Source organism: Erpetoichthys calabaricus, chromosome 3 (genome assembly GCF_900747795.2).
Source record: "Erpetoichthys calabaricus chromosome 3, fErpCal1.3, whole genome shotgun sequence".
Lineage (NCBI taxonomy): Eukaryota > Metazoa > Chordata > Cladistia > Polypteriformes > Polypteridae > Erpetoichthys > Erpetoichthys calabaricus.
This window is the reverse complement of record NC_041396.2, coordinates 251,054,095-251,071,972: the sequence shown is the minus strand read 5'-3', so window position 1 is coordinate 251,071,972 and position 17,878 is coordinate 251,054,095. Positions and strand designations below refer to the sequence as shown.

At 38.8% G+C, this 17,878-nt stretch overlaps 2 protein-coding genes across 4 annotated transcripts in view; both read right to left on the bottom strand.

Annotated features, from left to right (window-relative positions):
* Positions 1 to 8,046, bottom strand: part of LOC114648783 (transmembrane protein 272-like) — a 48,845-nt gene extending 40,799 nt beyond the window's left edge. The window contains exon 1 of the mRNA XM_028798035.2: positions 7,789 to 8,046. The gene's annotated coding sequence lies outside the window, so the exon portion shown is untranslated. The remainder of the gene's footprint in view (positions 1 to 7,788) is intronic.
* Positions 1 to 17,878, bottom strand: part of LOC127527217 (transmembrane protein 272-like) — a 242,432-nt gene that overhangs the window by 153,173 nt on the left and 71,381 nt on the right. The window lies entirely within an intron of this gene.

The window sequence follows — 17,878 nt, the reverse complement described above, 5'->3', positions numbered from 1 at the left end:
ATCGAGCGAACGAGCGAGAGCAGGCTCGAGTGCAGCTGGACTGTGGGCCCTCTCGCGAGGTGTTTATCTAACATCTAGGGCAGTTGATTGTGGTCGCTCCCGCTGATCATTTTGAGAGGAGCGGGAGTGACTAGCGGGGGGGGGGGGGGGGGGGATGACTCGCCTGTGGTAGACAGCGGGAGTCGGGAGATTTAGGAAGATAATCTCCAGCGTGAGAGTCCTGGCTGTTGGAGAGAAGCTAAGTCCCGGTCTGGGTTGGGTGCACGACCGAAGCCAGGAATCGGGAGGCCTCCAGACCTGTGCGAATGAGAGAAAGAAGGTCAGCTGCATGTAGAGTGGCTCCCCCTGTTGCAAAGCCTGAATAGGGAGAAGCAGGGGAGTCACTAGTTAGACAAACTCACCGTGCTTTGTGTTTTAAAGAGATTGCTTCCAACGTTTAAATCTCAGTTTTTAAAGGGTTATTATTTTTGTTCTATTTATTGATTTTTAAACCTTAACTTTTCATTTTGGTTTTATTGGATTATTTATTTGAAGAATTTGAATCACTGCACTTTGTGGACACTGTTTTTGTTTTGTTTTAAATAAAAGCATCTTGCACTTTTGCACCATCCCCTTGTTATGTTGTGCCTCGCTGCTAAGCTCATCGGTAACATTACCGACATGGTAGGGTTCAAGGGCTCCAGGACAGCAGATGGGAGCAGGGAGCCGAACCCGCATTGTCACAGTGCAATTTTGGTCTCCAGGCTATAAAAAGAACATAGCAGCACTAGAAAAAGTCCAGAGAATATTAACTAGGCTGATTCCAGAGCTACATGGGATAAATTATGAGGAAAGATTAATAGAGCTGAGCCTTTTTAGTTGAAGCAAAAGAAGATTAAGAGGGAACATGATTGAAGTGTTTAAAATTATGAAGAGAATTAGTACAGTGGAACAAGACTGTTACTCTAAAATAAGTTTATCAAGAACACATTATGAAGTTTTTCTTTATGCAGAGAACCACAGAAACCAGGAATAAACTACCAAGAAGTGTGGTGGAAAGAAGGACTTTAGGGACTTTCAAAACTTGACTTGATGTTACTTTGGAGGAGTTGAATGCATATGGCTGGTGAGCTTTGTTGGGCCTGTTTTCATCTAGATTGTTCTATTGTTCTAAAAAATACAGTGCATCTAATTAGGTAAAACATGAAATACATTGTCTTTATACTATTTTTGTTTGAATGCAAGTTAAAGTAAATTTACAAATCACTCCTTGTTTTTCTTACTTTTTTGGAATTGGGGTTGTATCAGTAAATCAGTTCTCAAATTCAAAACAACAGGAGAAAAAATTGAAGAAATTAGGTACATATTTGTAATAGTAATTTTGAATAGCAGTTTTTTTTTTTTGCAAGTTATAAAATTCATTTAAAATGATAAGACAAGAAGTTTTTTTCATCTGGAGAAGCTGGACTAAAAGATACCAAGAAACAAACTTTTTTTTTTTTTTTTTTTTAAAAAGGGACAACTTATAACTGTCTTTCATGTACAGTACAGTTAAAAAAATGACACAAAGCTGGCTCTATTAGCATCTCCATCAAGACATGCTAAGAAACATTTGCAGCTTAACAGTTAATTTGGCTTAATGTTGTTGAGTTCAAATTTGTGTTTCTCTGCAAAAAGTGACAATTCATTTTTATAGCAAGTTGACTAATATTGTCAAGTAACAACATGCAGACAGAAGAAAGTATTGTAATACTCAGAACAGGTCTGACTTGCTTCTCCTACTGATTACTAAGAGTCTGAGATCCTTTATATTTTGCAAGCCAACAACAAGATAATGCACTACAAAGATGAGTTACAGCAGAACTGACAAAAATCAGAAACAGGGTGTGGCCGCAATTTTTTACTTTCTACTATTTTCTTTAACTTGTGTGTCAAATGAACTTATGTCTTTAAAAACAAAGCTCATCCTTTTAGACTTACAGGCTCCAGTTATAATACCAAGCTGGCATTAATTGCCATTAATTTACAGCCAAATTTCAATAGTATAATCCGGTTAGCATTAAATATAGAATTTTATCATTAAGAATCGATACATGTGTCATATGACTTTTATAGGGGTCATGTGACTTAATAATGGTATCTCATAGTATTTTTTGCATTTCACAAACAATCTGAGGTGGAACGTGTGTGTAAAGTGCAGTGAAGCACTTTTTCATTTGTTCTCACCCTAGTGTGGCACCCGGCTGGGATTCCTACCCGGCCAGGATGCCCGGGGAAACAGAAGGAGGGCTCATGCCTCCTCCAGACCACGAGGGGGCGACCGCCCTGGTTGTACTGGGGACCACAGGTATAGGGCTTAAAAGCTCAACCCTGTAGGGGCCCTTGGTCACCGCCAGGGGGCGTCCCTGTCCCTGATGGACCCTGGACCCCAGCACTTCCGCCACACCAGGAAGTGCTGGGGGGAAGAAGAGAGGGAACACCCGGAGTGCTTCCGGGGAGACAGCCGGCACTTCTGCTACACTGGGGCATGGTTGGGTGGAAGATTGCCGGTGTACACCTGGAGCACATCCGGGTATGGATTAAAGGGGCCGCCTCCCTTCATTTGAGGCTGGAGTCGGGTGGAAGCAGGACAAGGTCGGAGAGAGAGAGAGAAGGAGGCGGTCCGAAGAAGGCAAAGTGTGGTTGGCCTGGACTTTGGGGTTTGTGGCACAATAACTTTGTACATATTAGTTGTAAATAAACGTGTGGTGGTGCAAAATAACATGTCTGCCTGTCTGTGTCCGGGGCTCGTTCCACACTAGCTAACTGGTAAACAAACGCTATGTTTATTATAGCTGATGTTGCTCTCCCTGTATTAAAATACTGATACCATGCACTAGTAACTTAAAATTGCAGCATGAATCCAGAGTATATTAAAACATGAAACAATCAAAATTATTCTTTTTTATTTATTATTTTGGTGCAATTAATTTTTGTTTTGCTTTTGATTGAAACTGGTCCCTGCTCCAAATTATTTTACAAGTCAAGTGGCTTTATTGTCACATCATCAATATGCAGTATTGCAGCATACAGTGGCATGAAATAATGTTCCCCAGGACTGCGATACAACATATGCATAAACAAAGGATACGTGCAAAGTATCGTAAAGAACTAAACTGTAAATAAATAAGTAATGATAAATAATCAGTAATCTAGTAAGCATATCCTTTTAGTCTGAAATCAAAATACTTATTCTATACGTGTTTGTATATTTAGAGAACTGTTACATTATTTTATCTATCAAACTTAACAGATCCAACTGAGTATTTACTCTATGTATGAATGTATATACATACATACACACACACATATATATAGCTTAGGGGTCCTAACTGCTATGGGGTCTGCCCTGCCCACTGAGCCATTTTAAATGCACCAAATGATAGCTTTTGTGGTTAGTATTAAATTAATTGGGACAAGTCAGACAATAATGAGAAAATTTCTGATTAAAAATATGTTCCCATTTTAAGAAACAAATAATGATTCATTGATTATCTTTGGATAACCATCAGTGTTTAACGGTGCAAAAATAAGTATCTACTTGGTCAACAGATCTACTTGGAACTAAAAACAAATACAGTGCTAAACTTCCAGATCTTTGCACATATCTGGTGAATTTAAAGTAAACATAAGGAAGGAAAAACACATAATTTGAAGACTTAGATCATTCAATGTATGTAGCAAAATGCTGTCTTTGTTCAATATTCCCAAAGCAATGTATATAAAGGTGTGCTTCCTGGTTTCCTTTGTGAATTCACTTCCCCAGAGCAGGATATGGATATAGTGTGGTCCTAAGCAACAGAAAACAAGAGGCCCTACATGGCCAGTGTTAAAAAAGGATGTTTAATAAATGAACTTGACAAAAATGCTTACAAGATGCATAAAAACCCATGTACTGGGGTGAGGAGCATTAGGAGCTTAGAAATACACAAGTAAAACAGGAACAACTGAGGAAGAATTATGAAATTTTGAGAGGCCCCTTCAAACTATTAGGCTGCAAGCTGTACCGTGTTCAGCTTATTCCTACAGACAGTTCTGTACATCCCCTAAATTCGGTGGCTTTAAGTCTACGATTCACTAACTGAAAGAATTTTGTTGGAGCATCTTAATCGGAACCCTTGAAAATCTGAAGTTCTGCGTCTTAATATCCCCACAAAGCCTCCTCTGTTCAGTTCACAGTAGATCTTGCCTTTGGAGGCACTTCTCTGCATTTCTTTGATGTTTATCTTTTTTTTGGATCTCTCGGACCACAAATACACTCAGTACTGCAAATGCAGTTTTACCAGTGTGTTACTAACTATAATCTCCCTTGATTTTTTAAAAATTAATCTGTTAGTTCTCTCGCTGAAAGTAGAGTAGTTTAATTTTTTTTATTTACAAGTTCATCCATATCTCTTCCATTATAAGGTTGAAGATAACCCCAAACAAGACAACTCTAGATGGGTGAAATGCCAGTGTATCATTGAGCACACACACGCGCCTGCCATTGTTCACACAAAGAATATTTAAACTTCCCAGTTTTTTGGATGAAGAAGTAATTCTAAAATGCCATTAGAAAACACAAATCAGCACAGGGTGATTGTTCAAACATATATCACTGACAATCACTAAGTGAAGAAACAAATGTATGTGATCTGTAAATTGCTTTGGATACATTTAGTAAATAAAATGGCAAAATTATGATTATTATCAAAACTGAAATGGTCTTTCAAGGTAAAAATACAAACTACAGCAAGCAGGTATCCAGACTTATGCGACAGCAACTTCATTTTCAATTTTATTTTTGAATACTCTAATTCACGACAAATGAGTTTTTGGCTGCATATACAAATAATGAGACCTGGAATCTACAGAGCTATCCTTTCGTCTAATGGGTGAAAAGACCAGTAAACACAAACAAAAGTTCTATTATTTGTATGAAGCAGAGAATGGCAGGCTGTGAAGGGCAAAAAGTGCACAAAGTAAAAGCAAACACATATACTTGCATTTACTATGTAAATCTTTTGCTGATTGTTTGCTTCGGATTTGTTTCTATTGCTATGTACTGTATGTGCAATTCATTTTAACTTCTCTTATCCTGTGAAATACTGTGAATTGGAAAGTCATTTGATTTTAAATTGTCTTTTTTAGGTGGTTGGCCTTAGCATTAAATAAAGGCACCAGTGTTATTACACTGAATTGGACAAAGAAAATGAAAAATGAATGGATAGATGCCTTCCAGGAATCTACGCCAATATTAAGACATTAAAAAAAAACCAGTGTATTATATTTTTCTGTCATTTATCTTGTATTTGCATATGTTTGCCTTCACTATTGACATCTTGTGTTGACTTGTATTATTTTTGCATGCATTATGTACTAATATGATGCCCACTGTTGGAGGCAGGATGTACACTATATGATGTAGACTATATATAGATGAAGACTATATTTTATGTAAGGGCACAAGTAGATAACCCAACAAAAAAACGAAAGAAAGGAAGAAAAATCATAAATCCCCATAAATGTTGTGTTTCCTTATTTCATTTCCCAGCTGCTTACCCTAGGGGCTACATCAGTATATTATACAAAATATACAATTTAATTATAAAATGATTAATATGTTCTGGAACTGTAACAAAATAATTTTAACTATACCATATAGAGTTTATTCTATGGAAGCGTGGGCCATGGAGAAGAAAAAAAACATGGATACAGTGAAGAGAAACAAGTATATGTCAAGAATATGTCGACTTTATTCTTGACATTTCCACTTTAATATCTTAATAGTTTACTTTGTCATTAAAGTGGAACGTCGTATAGTTCATCTTAAAATCAATGTTTAATTTACTGTACTTGATTTTCTCAAACCCCATTATAACTAATGTAGCACATTAAATGCTTCATATTAAGTGTTCCCCGACCCAGTTGTTAATCGCTACATGCTTCTTAAACTGACTTCCTCTTGCATTGAGAGGAGGTGCAGGCTGCGATTGCCACACTGAATGAATTAATTTCATGATGTGACTGCTCTCTGAACATTTAGAATGCTAAGATAAATAATTGATATCATTTTCATAATGAAATGCATTAAAGCATGTATTAAACATGTGGGGGCACAGTGAAGTGCTGGTAACACTGCCTCACAGTAAGAAGTTCTGGGTGTTCCCGGCCAGTTGTTTGCATGTTTTTTCTGGTGTGTTTACTCAGTGAGCTTCAGTCTCCTTCTAAAGGTGTGTACAGTAGGATGTGAATTTTGTTATGCCAAATTGACCCTAGTGTGTGTGTGTGCTCGTATTCACCCAGCGATGAGCTAGCGCCCCGTCCAGAGATTATTCCTGCCTCACACATGATAGTTGCTGGGATGGACGACCCTGGATGGATGGATAGATGAAATGATTAAACATATATAAATGAAGATTTTTCAAAGTTCATTAAAAGTTGTGAACAGTCAGTGTCTCAAGTTTATAGCTATTTTTACTTTCACAAAGATGTTTATTGTGTGGTGATTGGTTATGTGGGGAAAGAAAAAGATAAATGGTTAGGGTTAGAGTTAGTGTGGTAAGTTTGATAGAAACAGCAAGCATGCAATAAAGAATGCCCACATTCAGAAGAACATCTATTGAATTTTGTGTTCATGTCTTCGACCACCAGCTCAAGAAACCAACATTTGCACAATATTTCAGTTAAACCATTGCAATACCCATTCATATATCCTGCTTCTTGGAGGCTCATCATACCAGCCATAACGGTTCTACACGGGTCCTACTGCAAGGCAGCAGCTCTACCGCCACGCCACCGTGCACCCACTTTACACGCTTTAATGTATTTCCTAATGAAAATGGTATCAAGTATTTATCTTAGTATTCTAAATGTTCAGAGAGCAGTAATATCATGAAGTTAATAGTATTAATTGTGGCAATCCAGTGGAAGAGGAAGTCAGATTAACAAGCACATAGCATTAACACCTGGTCGTGGAACACTTAATACAATGCATTTACTGTAATGTGCTACATTATTTATAACAGGCTTTGAGAAAATGTACTAAATTAAACATTGATTTTACGACGAAGTTTACGACATTCTTCTTTAATGACAAAATAAACAACGGGATTAAAGTGGACATGTCGAGAATAAAGTCGACATCGACATACACTTTGTTTCGTCTTCACTGTGTCCGTATTTTTTTCTCCATGACCCTATGCTGATAAAGAGCAATGAAATGCTTTGACTCCCAACTCCAACAAGGCAGTTGAGCCTAGTCCAGTTCAGCCCGCGCTGTACATTTCTCTTTGATCCACACCACACACGCAAACATCTTAGCAAAACGCCGTACGCTGCATAAGATAATGGTAAAGCGCGCTAACAGTAAAGTTAAGAGTGGTGTATCAGAAGATAAGATAAAACACGATTAAATAAGCTCGTTTGTATACGAGCATCTGTCAGTCCTGCTCTGACAACTAGCTGTTCAGTGTACAGAGCTCAGGATTCCAGCCAGGTGCATGGTGCAGCTTAAAGGAGTTTTTACAAAAGGAATGAGAAGCGACATAAATGGACCACTATTTATTTACAATGTGGAGGATGAACTCGCTCGCGCTTTGTTATAGTTTTCGTGTTGTTCTCAAACGCGAGCGGGGCGTTAGCAAACTTTCTATACGAGCTCTCTTCTTATTCATATATCGGAGATGGACAAAACATTATTTGCAGACATGCAGCCTTAAAACACATCTACAAAACAAAACAAGAAAAAACTTTCGTCTAGACTTTTAAGATTTAAAAGTACTAGCATACCTTTTCGATGCCCCAGAACAACACAACAGTTAAAAATATGCAGCCGCAAAAACACTCTTTCAAATACAAAATAAAAATCTTTTGACTGAACTACTAAAAAGAATGAAAAATATTAGCATGAGTCCTGGCTGTCTGCCGCCAACTCCGATCCGTTAAGTCCATGCATGAATTTGAAATTTCTCATCCAGAGAGTTGTCTCGGCGCCTAGTAATGCTCACTTCTAAACAAACTCGGGCAGCTCGGTGCATCTTTGTTTTTCCCGTTTGCGGGTGTGTTCGTGAACTGGGCCGGGCCAGGTGGAGTTTTTAAATAGGGGGCGTGGTCGCCTTCACTGTAGTCGCTGGCCACCGCTGACAGATTCCGCAGCAGCTGGGCGGTATTTGGAACAGTTGGTTTAGTATATTTGTAATTTATTGTCAACATGAATTAAAACATTTAAACTTAGGAAGTCCTTTAAATGTCAAATCAACTTCGGAATAGTGTAACATCTCACAGACGTTCTCTCTTCTTCGGAACCTACAGTGCATCCGGAAAGTATTCACACATTTTTTCAACATTTTGTTATGTTACAGCCTTATTCTAAAATGGATTAAATTCATTTTTTTCCTCAGAATTCTACACACAACACCCCATAATGACAACGTGAAAAAAGTTTGCTTGAGGTTTTTGCAAATTTATTAAAAATAAAAAAACTGAGAAATCACATGTACACAAGTATTCACAGCCTTTGCTCAATACTTTGTCGATGCACCTTTGGCAGCAATTCCAGCCTTAAGTCTTTTTGAATATGATGCCACAAGCTTGGCACACCTATCCTTGGCCAGTTTCGCCCATTTCTCTTTGTAGCACCTCTCAAGCTCCATCAGTTTGGATGGGAAGCGTCGGTGCACAGCCATTTTAAGATCTCTCCATAGATGTTCAATCGGATTCAAGTATGGGCTCTGGCTGGGCCACTCAAGGACATTCACAGAGTTGTCCTGAAGCCACTCCTTTGATATCTTGGCTGTGTGCTTAGGGTCGTTGTCCTGCTGAAAGATGAACCGTCACCCCAGTCTGAGGTCAAGAGCGCTCTGGAGCAGGTTTTCATCCAGGATGTCTCTGTACATTGCTGCAGTCATCTTTCCCTTTATCCTGACTAGTCTCCCAGTCCCTGCTGCTGAAAAACATCCCCACAGCATGACGCTGCCACCACCATGCTTCACTGTAGGGATGGTGCCAGGTTTTCCCCAAATGTGACACCTGGCATTCACACCAAAGAGTTCAATCTTTATCTCATCAGACCAGAGAATTTTCTTTCTCATGGTCTGAGAGTATTTCAGGTGCCTTTTGGCAAACTCCAGGCGGGCTGCCATGTGCCTTTTACTAAGGAGTGGCTTCCGTCTGGCCACTCTACCATACAGGCCTGATTGGTGGATTGCTGCAGAGATGGTTGTCCTTCTGGAAGATTCTCCTCTTTCCACAGAGGACCTCTGGAGCTCTGACAGAGTGACCATCGGGTTCTTGGTCACCTCCCTGACTAAGGCCCTTCTCCCCCGATCGCTCAGTTTAGATGGCCGGCCAGCTCTAGGAAGAGTCCTGGTGGTTTCGAACTTCTTCCACTTACGGATAATGGAGGCCACTGTGCTCACTGGGACCTTCAAAGCAGCAGAAAATTTTCTGTAACCTTTCCCAGATTTGTGCCTCGAGACAATCCTGTCTCGGAGGTCTACAGACAATTCCTTTGACTTCATGCTTGGTTTGTGCTCTGACATGAACTGTCAACTGTGGACCTTATATAGACAGGTGTGTGCCTTTCCAAATCATGTCCAGTCAACTGAATTTACCACAGGTGGACTCCAAGGATGATCAGGGGAAACAGGATGCACCTGAGCTCAATTTTGAGCTTCATGGCAAAGGCTGTGAATACTTGCTGTATGTACATGTGCTTTCTCAATTTTTTTATTTTTAATAAATTTGCTAAAATCTCAAGTAAACTTTTTTCATGTTGTCATTATGGGGTGTTGTGTGTAGAATTCTGAGGAAAAAATGAATTTAATCCATTTTAGAATAAGGCTGTAACATAACAAAATGTGGAAAAAGTGATGCGCTGTGAATATTTTCCGGATGCACTGTAGAAATGAGAAAGACTTCATTGTCTGGGTGAACATATACTGGAGCAGAAATAGGCAGAAACCTTTTGACCCTTTGATATGCAAGCTGTGGACACATGGATCTAAAATAACTCAAATAGAGACCATTTGCTGTATTTTCAGAATATTCAGTTATCCTAGTACCTACACATATAGTGCTTTTTCTAAATAGTACTTTATAGCCATATTTTAAATAAAAGCATTTATTAAAATGTGAACATAAGGGATGGGGGTCTCTCTTTCATTTCAAATGATCAAGCATCATTTTCTTGCTTTCCAAGTGGTTACAAGTCATATCTTATCATTATGTGACACAAGGGTTTGTATCACAGAAAGTGAATAGGCAGATCCAGGCCAAAACTTATGCCAAAAAATAAGCTTTTTGATTCACCTATGAAACCAGACAGTGAAACACTTTGTTTAATCCCCTCAGGTCACGTCCTGTTATTCATGTCAAGAATGAGCTCTTCATTAACCCTAGCAACATTGATTTGCAGCAGAGGAATTGTGCAGGCCGAGACGAGGTGTGTTGAGTACCTGTGTCTTTCAGATTGATTTGTGTTTTCTGGAGTTAAGTCATTAGTGTTCCAGCCAGGGTAGTTAGTGTACATGATCTACACTGAACCAAAATATATCACATGTGTGCAACCTCAGTAGAAAGGTAGAATTGCTAACAATAAGAAAAAAAAATGAGCAATGAAGTAAACTACAGTAAATGGAATGTACAGAAATAATGCTAATGACTTTTAGAATAAAATTCAGTATTAAACTGCAGGGAATTCCAGGTAACAATCTAATGCATATTGTTTTATTAACATTAGTAATGTGGAAAGTCACTATTTATTAACTCACTGAAAAAAATTTATTAAAGTATTTCTTGTTGTTTACATATTCATGCCAGTCTAATCTCTGATGAAAAAATTATAACACACTTCAAATTGACGTTTCTTCTGGTTGTTGATTGGATTGCTGTAATATTACATTTGCTTAGCAGATGCTTTTATCCAAAGCGACTCAAAAAAAGAGGTCAACATAATTGAGTAAACTTCAGTGTCGGGGACCTTTTGAGAACAAGTGTTAGAGGGCAAGGTTACAAAAGTGATAACCACAAGTGAAGAGCTTACAACAAAATGTAATCGGTTACAAAACCTAATAACTAATAAACATTGGACAGAAATTCAGGTGTTTATCATCTTTGCTCAATACTTTAAAAGGTCACTAACATGCTTTCCTGGCTCATCTGATATGGAACTGAATTTGGAAAATTCGATTGGCAAGCTTTGTTGGGCCGAAATTCCTGTTCTGTTCAAAATGTTCTAATGAAGGGACACACAATTCCATGTGGGTTACTACTTTAGAAGTCCTAGTTTCTTTTATTTTTAATTCATGCAAAAGCCATTTTCCTGGCACATTCAGTATGTGTGTGTGAGTAAGCATATCCAATAGTGGACTGGTGATCTCCAGGATTGGTTCATGGCTTGCACCTGATGCTTCGAGGATATTATCTGGCCCATAGAAACCTCATATGAAATTGGCATGTTTGGAAAATAAATAACATTAGCTTTCAAGGGTTATATCCTTATGTTTACTCTGAATGAATTGTAGTTTTTAACTGTAATAGAAGTTATTAGGCGGCACAGTGGCATAGAGTTTGCATGTTCTCCCCGTGTCTGCGTCGGTTTCCTCCGGGTGCTCTGGTTTCCTCCCACAGTCCAAAGGCATGCAGGTTAGGTGCATTGCCAATCCTAAATTGTCCCTAGTGTGTGCTTGGTGTGTGTGCGTGTCCTGTGGTGGGCTGGTGCCCAGCCCGGGGTTTGTTTCCTGCCTTGTGCTCTGTGCTGGCTGGGATTGGCTAAAGCAGACCCCCGTGACCCTGTAGTTAGGGTTGGATAATGGTTGGATGGATAGTATTTATTGAAAGAACACACTTTGGACCTTATACAATTCTCTGTCAGAGAGTAGATTTTTAAAATTTTCTCTTGTATTCTTGTGGGATTTGTAGAGACAAAACATTTGTCCCATAACATAAACCCATGCCATTAGGTTTGGTTGTTAACTCTAAATAAGCCTGTTATGAGTGTGCCCTTGTAATAGACTGGTGTCCTTTTGGGTGCCAGTTACAACCAGGATTGGCTCAAGGTCCTTGAGATTGGTTATTCAGGCTGCAAAAGCCAATATCGTCAGCATTTTACAAATCATGCTTTATTTTATTGAGGTGGAATGTTTCAATGTTCAGACTAGTTTGGGCATTCACCTATGATTCACACTCCTACAACTCACATTTACACTTTTTAAAGGCTACAAAATTTCATCTCACACTGTTAAAAATGGTAGAACTGAACACTTAACTAACATGACAGGCCTCTTCTGTTTTTGCAGTGTTAAAGTAAGGGCCTGATTCACATACACTGCTCACCCCAAAGCCTACAGTCCACACATCGATAAGTTCCAGTCATTCTATACTTTGTCCTTTTGTTGTCCACCAATCACACTCTCCCTATGTACAGTTTTCAGCAGGATGTTTGAGGTTGATGCAGAGTGAAGAAAACTAGGCTTGCCACATTGTGTGAGCGTTCTGCATCATAAAGGATCAGAGACAGAGTATCAGCACGCCACTTAGGTACTTCAAGGACAGAGCAACCGTGAATGTCATACTCTTGTTGGTATGAAGTAAGCAGGTTGACATTGATTGATGAAATAGATAGATAGATAGATGGCAAGAGTCGGGGCAAAATTTCCAAACTAAAAAAAAATGGAGACTGATTTAACTGGAATTCAGAATTTTAATGAAAAGTTCTGGATCAGCAGAATGCTATTAAAGACCTCCTTTTGTTAAATTAAAATATTGTTACTTATTTTCTTCTGCAGTTTTGACAACAAGAGTGTGATTAGACTGCTCTGATAATTGTTTTTCCAACAGTATATGATCTGGAACTGCACTGTGAAAAGGAATAGCTGGCAACCATAAGGTAGGCATGCCTTTTCAAATATGGCTTTTCTCACATGCATGACTCAGGAGAGAGCTCTGAAATTAAACGGACAGGGAGCAGCCAAAAGAAGAAGAAGAAGAAGAAGGAGGAGGAGGAGGAGGAGGAGGAGGCGGTCTAGTAGTTGGTTTTTTTGCTTTTTGTGTAAACATATTTGGCTCAAAGTGAGTCCTTGAGGGTGTTAGGAGTGGTTCTTCTGCACATATACCAGTATTAATTAAGGAAATCAAGTAAGGGCCTTGATAAATTTAGGAGTAGTTTTCCTAGCTAAACTGCCATTAATTTAGTGGAAATGGGTCAAAAAGTACATGGGAACAGAAGCATAAGCACTCAGGAGGGTCCCTGATACAAATGCTGTGGTAGTTCCACAGGCAAAATCCCTTTACTCTCAAATCCCTAATGTTCCTGCAATCCCAACAGTAATTTGCATTTCAAAATGTAACCCAGGAGGATGATGAATGAGCACCTTGTCTACTACCTTCCTCCTTATAATTAAAATCAGAAGGCTGCTGCTGCCATCCCTGTCCCAGGATATCCTTCCATTGCCAAGCTAGCAGTTGCAGACAAGGGTTTGGATATTGTTACACTGTAATAGCAGACTGATTAACTAGACACTTATTGTTATTGTTAATAAGGGTTAACCCCAACAAAACAGGGTTAATACCTCTTGAGGCATTAATATGGGATCCATAAGTAACTTTCAACAATTAAAGATGAAGTATTGCAATACCGACTAATATTGAGCAAAACTTTTAAGTCTTTACACTTGCAGGTAAAAGCTGCTCTTCCTAGCATATCGGAGATGACAGCACTTGAATTTGACTGAGATGTACTAAAGGTCTGTAAATGAGCAAATTGCCCGATTCCATGGGAAAATAAGCCTTGACGGGGGGGGGGGGGGGGGGGGGCAGGGTGGTGGCTCAGCCACAGATCAGGCCACACACCAAATGACTACTGGACCTAAATTTTATTGCAACATCTCTAAGCTCCAGTTAAAGGGATTTCATGGGTCCCTGCTGCTAACAACTCAACTGTGCTGGTGTCCATGGACACTGAAGATCATTGAGCGGTCCAGAATAATAGATATCATCTGTCCACATTGGATCAAGAGTTTAAATATTGATATCCTTTGTTTTGGGGTATTGGACCTCAAGACCTGACTATCATATTAAATGCCTACTATAGAAGAAACAATGGTCTTAATGAATGGAATAGGAAGAATTTTATTAAATGATTATATTGGACTTACCAGAGGGGTATGTTTTGAAAACTCGAACTATAACCAATACTTGGCCATCATTTTTTTGTTACAACACTTTGTCACCTCAAGTACAATGGTATTTTACTCGATATTCTGTGTGTGTTCTGTGCAGATGCCTTTTACATACCCACCTGAACCTGCTCCATTTGAAGCAGCTCCACTTAATGCCGCAACATATTTTAACACACTTTTTGGAACATCACACCTACTGACTTTTCTCACACGTCTATTCCACCTATTAAACCTAATCATAACAATACTAAGCAACATCATATTGTTCCAGATGGGGTCCCACATTTCAGTATTGGCTCTGTGGTTGTGAGGACAAGACAAAACCTTTTATTCTGCTAGAATCCAGGCACTTCCAAGCAGGTGGTGCAAGTGCATTGAGAAGATTGGAGACTACACTGAGAAATGACATTATCAGTTTTGTTAATATTCATTCCATTTTCTGATAAATCCCATTTCTAACTTTAGCTTAACTCCCCCTCGTATTTTGGTGTGCACACTAGTAATGATGTAAAAACAAAACAGAAAAAAATGTTTAAATACAAATCACAAGGTTTCTTTTGGTGAGGATAACACTTTATACTTTGGCATGGTAAGATTCACAATGCAGTGCTTCTTTTTCATCTGCCTCAACTATCAAGATCTACTGTCATAGTAGGTGATGCTAATATTTCTCATTATACATACTATACAATACATTCAGAGCACAGGTAGATGTTGTTGTTGCTGCTGCAGGTGTTTTCACTATTTGACAAGTCAATTCAATTTCTATGCTTTCTAGCTATTAAGAAATATATTGTAGAAGGTTTTAGTTTTTCCACATTCATTAGAGTTCCAAGATCCATATGGCTGGATGAATGATTCAGAACCACTTGGTTATTTAAAAAAAATAGGGGGCTCCGTCCCCTGCTCACTTCACTCGCCAACCCCTGTGTTTGTTTTACCGGATATACAATTTATTTTTTGTATAGCCCAAAATCACACAAGAAGTTCCGCAATGGGCTTTAACAGGCCCTGCCTCTTGACAGCCCCCCAGCCTTGACCCTCTAAGAAGACCAGAAAAAAACTCCCAAAAAAAACCCTTGTAGGGAAAAAATGGAAGAAACCTATGGAAAGGCAGTTCAAAGAGAGACCCCTTTCCAGGTAGGCTGGGCGTTCAGTGGGTGTCAAAAAGAAGGGGGTCAATACAATACAGTACAATACATAGAACAGAATAAATCCTCAATACAGTATAAAAATAAAAATTCTAGAAGTACAGAGTAGAATTTCACATTAGATGATATCACATAATATGATTTGGATTTGTTTTAAGTCCTGGAGACCTCATTCATCAAGCTGCCTCCCCCATTTTGCCATTTCACATCTGAAATAGCGCTAATCCGATGAAAGGACCCCTCATTCCCACGTCCCCTTTCATCAGGGATGACTTTACCTTAGGCAGGCAATCTACAATTTAAAGAGATTGTTATCTTCTTGTGAATTGTTACATATGCATTATTTTCACTTTTACTTTGAAAACTTTTGTAAAAACAATACTTGTTTCTTTATTTCCTGCCCAGCGCGAGGTTACATCTCTTTCTTCCCAGACGTATATAATACTGCTCGTGTTGTGAAGGGTGTTGCGGCTGAATGTACGCTAAGGATATGCCTTTGGATCATTTGCTGTCTTTTTGCTGCTTGCTAGCTGCCTCTTCTGCCTGTCGCATGTTGTTGTTTTAAGAGCTTGGAGCACATGATGCTTGCCTGCCAAAAGCAATCCAACAACTGCTAGCTTAGAGGTCTGTTGACTTGTTTTAAATGATGGCTCACTGCCTGGTCTCGCGTGACGTTGTAAAAGCAATACCTGTCTTTTATTACTGGCCCCGGGCGTGGTTGAATTCTTTCTTGCAGGATGTATAATGCTGCTCGCGTTCGGTTGGGGTAGGTGCTGTCGCGCTGCCCTTCGATCTTTTTAAAGCCTGTACAGCCGCTGTCCTTTTTGCTACGGCCCTGGGACAATCTCTTGGCACCAAGTCTCATGTTTACGTTTCCCACAAGACGCACCGTGGCAAGTCTCCTTGGTCTCGCGGGTCTTTAAAATGTCTTTCGAGATTATCATGTATTGTAGCCTTGCATTTACTTTCCATTCCAGGATTTTCTTTTATATATAGAGAAACAGTTTATATGAGAATAGAGAACAGCCAACCAAGTGCATTGCAGGACTTAAGGACATGGCCTAATCGAACAGACTCAGAGAATTAAACCTGTTTAGTCTTGAGCAGAGGAGACTGCATGGAGACCTAAACAAGGTATTACAAATCCTCAAAGACATTGATAAAGTGGATTCTTTCAGCTTATGGGTGAATTACATACTTGAGGACACAAACGGAAATTAATAGAAAGTACATGTAGGACTCAAGCCAGAAGCACTTCTTTATATAAAGTGTTGTAATCTGGAACAAATTACCGAGACATGTAGTGGAAGCAGAAACCTTGACAATCTTTAAGAAATATCTAGATGAGATACTGGGGCAGCTTAGCTATTAGCTAAGCAAACAAGCCCGATGGACTAAATGGTCTCCTCTCATTTGTCAAATTTCTTATGTTCTGTAGCAATGATAATTGATGAGGATTATTCTAACCAGGTTTTTATCTCACAGAAACTAAAGAAAAATAGGGAGGCCACCTGTCATATGTTGCATTAAACAGTAAAAATAGACACAATTGCATACATTTTGTAATCAAATCAAATTTAACACACTTTTAAAACTTTGTTGTTAAAACACATGCCAAATTATCAATGGCAGTAATTCTTAATCTGTGAATCGCAAATTACAGCAAATATCAGTATCTGGTGGCAAAGGAGCTTACAACTTTTGCAACTTCATTCCAGGAGCAAGATAAAAATTAATTTGGACAATCATGAGGTGAATGATTATTTATTAAACACAAACTTCATACTCCAGTTCTTTTATGAAACTGGCAAAACCACATCACAATCTACTGTTTCTGATTTCTAGGGACAGTTCCTTCACTAATAAAAGACTGCTTTGTATTAAGCATAAGTCTTGAAAGATATGGGAGGTATTATCTTCCATCTAATGTCTATGTTCTTTTGCTCATTTTAATATTTTCTTTTTATTTGCAATTTTTGTCTTTGAAACTCTGTCTCTTAGGTCACCATCCTGGAGGATTCTATATATTCTAAAGAAGCTCTTCTTAAGGCATCTTTCCCTGAAGTGGTCATTTTAGCTAACATGTGGATTAGCCAATCATAATTCAATTTGTAATAGTTTTTTGTTTATTTTTTAAAAATTCTAACCATTACTCAGTCTTCACAAAAGATCTTTCATATCTTTACAGTAAATACAGCGATCTTGTATTTATTACAATTCTTATCAAAAGTTTTACCTCACTTAATTCATTCAACATTCCTGTCTGACTCCAATTTCCTGCGGCCTTGGTTCCACCATTATTTCCCAGGCTAACGAACATGGCCCATTCTGTCTGAATCATCAAGGCTGCCTTGCAGGCCTTCTCTCCTACTTGGCCCCGTCTAGTTTCTGCAACCATTATCTCTAGTCCTAATCCCTCATTCACCACCTGGCCTGCCTGTTAGCCTCTTTTAACACACTTGACCTTGAGATATTGATCGTTTCCAGCTTGCTAAGAGAAATAAAAAATATGAAGCCACAAGCCTTTTTGTGACTTAACACCTACTATAA